The following is a 6000-nucleotide window of genomic DNA, read 5'->3' on the forward strand; positions in this document are numbered from 1 at the left end:
AAAGCAGGAGCCACATAGAGATGATTCACCATATCTAGGTCTCTATTTGGAATGGTAACTTAAAGAGAAGAGAGAAAAACCAGGAATCAAGAGTGTCATTGATTGATCATGTTGGGAATTCCAACATGAATTCATGACCAATTCGAACAGGGCTTTCTCTAGGAAGAACACATTCCAAGTGTTTACTTTGATCAGAGCTGCAAAAATAATGGAAGCCGTGGTACACAAGCTGGATATTGAGTTTATGTGGACTACACAAGCCACTAAATGTAAATGAGAAAGTTTCTGGCGGACAGAGAAACCAAACAACAGGGGCTAGGGCAGCCCACAAAGCAATTAAACAATGAGCCAAAAACAGGGATAAACTCACCACTGAATCTCATAGTAAGCTTATCATAAAAGGTATGACAGAATGGGTTGATAAACAGAACAAAATGACTGTATAACAGCTTCTAAAGAGATGTCAATTATTTTGAGAAGATTATCAAGCTTCACAAGACACCAGTATTAAGTGGAAGCATTTTCTCATCATCAAGGCATCAAAGGCAATGAAGACACTGTTAGATTGGACACAAGAAGGACCCATAAAATGAGACTTCACTTTCATCAGAGGCTCTCTTGGTTTTATCTCCTGATGCCAACTTCCAAAGTTTGATTCCCTTTTACTCTTGGGCATTACCAACCTCTTTGTCATTTAATAAAAACAGACATTGAACTTGGAAAAGAAAATCAAGAGAGGAAATAATCTTTTCTAGAGCCAAAGTGGAAGCTAGAGACTAAGGAAAGGATTGTCAGGAAAATAAAGAAGTCTTTGTTTCTTACTGAATTTTATTTTAAACTTACTTTATTCTTATATATAATTTCAGGAGGCCCAGTTGACAAGAGCGCCATAGCACTTCCTTGCAAGACGTTGAACTTCCTTGCAAGACATTGAGCCACCTCAAAAGAAACAAACACAAGAAACTCTATTTTAGAGAAGAAATAAAGTGTGACATTCGGGCCCAGCCAAGAAGTTGGACCATTGCCAAGAAACAACAGATGGCCTAAGAAGCCACTGCCTAAAGTGTGGGGAAACCCGATAAGACTTGACTTGGACATTGGTGACGTCAAAGAGCCAGCCAAACTGTCCATTTAAACCTGGGTAGAGACACTGACTTTTTGGAGAGCTGGGAACCAAGGAGACATCCACTCCTGCTCTCTCCAACTCTACCCAGGGCGAGTACACTGATGAAGGCAATGCTTGTTGGGACCATGATGCTAGAATGCTATGTGTGAAGAGTGCTGTCATTATGCCCTTATGCTCATACTTGCCCTAATACTCTTATCCTTAGTAGTTTGACTTATTATTAGATTGTTTGATGTGTGTTTGCAGTGAATAAACTGAGCATTCAAAAATGCCTAAGAGCATTAACTAATTATTGATCACGCCGCTCATGAAACCAGTGGTACAGTGTGATAAGCATTGGACTGTTAACCACAAATTTGGTGGTTCGAACCAATGGGGGGATTCAAATAATTAACAACTGGTCACTGCCCTAATGACTCTATTAAGCATAAAGAAAGATCTATTAAAAGGTAATTTATTATTTTGCACACATAACACAAACAAGAACAATGAAAGAGGTACACAAAGCTAGATTAAACCCTAGGAAATGGTTTTAACATACTAATGAAAAACAATATAATGCCTGACATAGGATAATAAAATAGTATTAAAACTATTTCCATATTGCATCTTGATTGGCATACTCACTTGCAATTGCCTTTGCTTTTATCTGAGTATTGTTGACTGTGTAATTTATCCGTAACCATTTTTACATTATAAGAGTAGGATCCCATTTCTTTAGAAATAGGTTAATTAGACAATAGTCCATGTTTTGTAGAGGAGACATCTCTTCTCTGAACATATTATGCTCATCTTTGGAAAACCTCTATTTTCTTCTGCTGAATTTATAAAAATTGTTTTGATAATATTTTTAGCTCTTTGAACACTTTCAGGAATTGTTTAATACACTAATAATATCTCATGCAAAATTCATATAAAAGAAGCTGAATTCCACCACTGGTTCAAATCCACCAGCTGCTCTACAGGAGGAAGGTGAGGCGGTCAGATCCTGTAAAGATTCACAGTTTCTTACATCCTAACCTGTTTTGTAAGGTCGCTATGATTTAGAGTGGACGCAATAGCAGTGAGTTTGTTTTGGGGTAGTGTTAATTTAACCTTTACACTTTATTTTTATGATAACAAATAAAACATAAGCCAGTTCACTGTTAGAACTATTTTGATCATTTGACAAGATGTGGAATCTATATTAAACAAACTGATTGAATGACTGAAAATAGGTCTAGAAATTTGTACTTTAGAGACTGTAAAACACATTGGTCCTTTTTAATTTTAATAAAAGAGAATCTCAAAAACACTAAGTTGTGTGTAATTCTAAACCAGGTAATTATATTATCATTTAAGACTGGAAAACTCGTTTTTTAAAGGTTGTATAATCACAAATCTCAAAGAATATTTAATAAATCTTCTGTCTTTCTATTTGACATCAATGCAAAATTTCTATAATATAAACAAATAATGACATGAGTCTAATTTCTCTCACATTTCTAGAAATATTATTTTAGTTTGTAGATGCTGACAGCCTAAAGTAAAATGTTATAAGATTTCATTTTGTAGTAACTTATTTCCCTCTTCTCAAATGGTTTAAATGTTCACAAATATGCTGGCAGGAGGACCTGCAGTCATTTCACTCTTTAAACAATTTCTCAGTGTTATTTCATATTAGGCAGTTGGGTGAGCACTGACAGCCTTGCCCTTCCCCTTCTCTAGAGATTAATTTATTTTCTGCAGTGCTGGCTGTTCATGGAAAATCTTATGAGTCAGCCTTCACCAATGGGAGATCTCAGCAGCAGAATGATAATTATAAAAGCAAATCATATACCACGTTGAAAGGGAAAAAATCTCTAAGCAAAATAATCTCCTCTCACATCCCCTCGTATGCTCCCTTCATCTCTCCTCTGCTGTCCTCTCCTCCACTGTCTTCTCTTCTCTCCATTTTCTTTTCCATATCCTTTTCTTTTCTCTTCACACAAATGTCTTCTTAATCTGTGGCTGGACCCGACCATTAACCATTGGGACATCTTTCCAGGAAGTCAAGCAGTATATTCCCAGGCATGGCAACCAGACAAAGCCAAGATTGAACTCTCAGAATTCTAAGAATACCACTGTGTGCAGATTAACTAATTACTTTTTTTTTAACCTCTTTTCTCCCCCACCCCCGACAATTTTGCCATCCTTGCCTGTAAGGAGCACTCTGATCGTACTTCCAAGATAAATTGGTTTGTCCTTTTAGCAATCCCTAGTACTTTCAATATTCTCCAGCACCACAGCTCAGATGCATTAATTCTTCTTTGCTTCCTTATTTAATGTCCAGTTTTCACATTCATATGAAGCAATGGAGACTACAATGGCTTGGGTCAGGCGCACCTTAGTCCTCAAAGTTAATCCTTGCTATTCAATACTTAAAGAGATCTTGTCCAGCAAATTTACCTAATGTCATACATCTTCTGATCTCTTGACTGCTGCTTTCATGAGCATTGATTGTGGATTGAAGCAAGACAAAATCCTTGACACCTTCAAACTTTTCTCCATTTATCATGAGGTTACTTATTGGTCCCATTGTGAGGATATTGTTCTTCTTTACATTGAATTGTATTTCACACTGAAGGCTAGAATCCTTGATCTTCAACAGCAAGGGTTTCAATTCTTCCTCACTGTCAGCGAGCAAGGTTGTGTATATTACAGGTTGTAAATAAGCCTTCCTCCACTCCTGATGCCACGTCATCTTCGTATAATCCAGCTTCTCTGATTCAGAGAAACAACTCTTCAAAGTGTTATTTAAACTAAAATAGGCTATTGAGAGGGTCAGTGTGAAGTTCTTTTTGTCCTCCATATCTTGTCCTTTTATCACTTAACTCTTGTGAGTTTCTGATGTATTTATAATTTTCCACATTAATAAATTCCTTTAAATGATCAGAAAAGCTAATACTATTTGTTAGCAGCTTCATGTCTATTTCCACATGATTTCATTTTTAACAATTTATTTTATTTATAATAGAAATATGAAAGTATTATTTGATTAAATCTCAGGAATAAATGGGTGCATTTAGCCTAAGAACAAAAGACATGGAAGAAAAAAACACATACTCATATGCACATGTAAATAAATAAATACAAGACACTAGAAGAAGGAGTAACTGAAGAATTAGGTGATAATATAAAAAAAGAAGAGCCATCGTGGAGTAGGCACATAAAAATTAAGACTTTATGTAATGTAATTGCAACCACAAATGAGCTATGAGCCTACTGTGCATCTCATGATGGATGTTATCATTTTATATATAAATTATATTTTTCTCAAGACCGTTAAGAATATTTTAATTTTGGTATGCTATAGTATCAACAGGGGCCAAGCCATATAAATACCTATGTTTTTTATCTTTATGATATCATCTACAGATCACTGGTCCTTTTTAATGTAAAAGCATTTTTTAAGTTAAAAGGCTAATAACTTTAAGACATTCTTGGAGGCTCTAATTTCTTCCTGAGTAACTTTAAACCTTCTATTTTATTTACACTCTTCTTCCTTCTAAGTCTTTTCTGGGTTACAGGTGAAGATACTTTATCTGTTAAAAACCAATTGCAGTTTTTTATTTCTTCCAAGAATTGCATGTTTATTCTGACCAATGAGCCAAGTAAGGTAAACAGGAACCGATAACAAAAATTCCCTAAATTTTCTCAGTGCTCTTTAAGTTCTTGTGCATAAAGATCACTCAAGGAGTATGTGCTTTGCTCTTTAAAACAAATTTCGCAAACTATGATTTACAGACTAAATCTGGTCCACCGCTCATTTTTGTATTTTAATAGCCCATTATTTAAGGTATTTTCCTCTCAGTTTTAAATTATTTGAGGGAAAAAATTCCATGTCTTTTCTAACATATGAAAATAAAATTTCCCAGATCCTGGATGCTTCCTCCCCCAAACTACCATGATCCGAATTCTACCTCGCAGGACTGGATAGGATAGAGGTTGTACACTGGTACATATGGGGGCTGGAGGCACAGGGAATCCAGGGTGGATGATACCTTCTGGACCAAGAGTGTGAGGGGCGATGCTGGGAGAGTGGAGGGTGAGTGGGTTGGAAAGGGGGAACTGATTACAAGGATCCACATGTGACCTCCTCCCTGGGAGACAGATGGCAGAGAAGGGGGGGAAGGGAGACTCTGGATAGGGAAAGATATGACAAAATAACAATGTATAAATTACCAAGGGCACATGATGGAAGGGGGAGTGGGGAGGGAGGGGGGGGAAAAAAGAGGACCTGATGCAAAGGGCTTAAGTGGAGAGCAAATGCTTTGAGAATGATTGGGGCAGGGAATGTATGGATGTGCTTTATACAATTGATGTATGTATATGTATGGATTGTGATAAGAGTTGTATGAGCCCCTAATAAAATGTTTAAAAATAAATAAATAAAAATAAAGAAAGAAAGAAAATAAAATTTCATTAGCTATAAATTAAGTTTATTGAATCACTGCCGCAAGCATTTCTACATTGCTTATGCTAGTTCCCAGTGCTATGTGGACTTAGTTGAGTAGTTAAGATAGTGACCATATGCAAAGCCTAATAGATTTACTGTTTTACCTTTTAAAGAAAAACAAACATTTTTTCTATCCTCTGTTTTTAGATAGCCTGATTCATAAGTTCTCAGGTAGGATGTAAGAACATATTTCTCTCATGATCCTGAAGCAGGGAGCCTATGCACAAGTTTTTAAAATTAATGCAGAAGTAATGTGAATACTTTCCCCTTTCTCACTCATAAGACCCAATCTGTGAGAAATTCCCATTAGTTTTACCTTCAAACATTATGTTTTACTATGTCCACTGCTATCAACCTAGTCAGAACCACAACCACCTCCCATTTGAATGCTTGTCTT

This window comes from Tenrec ecaudatus, chromosome 7, assembly GCF_050624435.1.
Source record: "Tenrec ecaudatus isolate mTenEca1 chromosome 7, mTenEca1.hap1, whole genome shotgun sequence".
NCBI classification, from domain to species: Eukaryota; Metazoa; Chordata; class Mammalia; order Afrosoricida; family Tenrecidae; genus Tenrec; species Tenrec ecaudatus.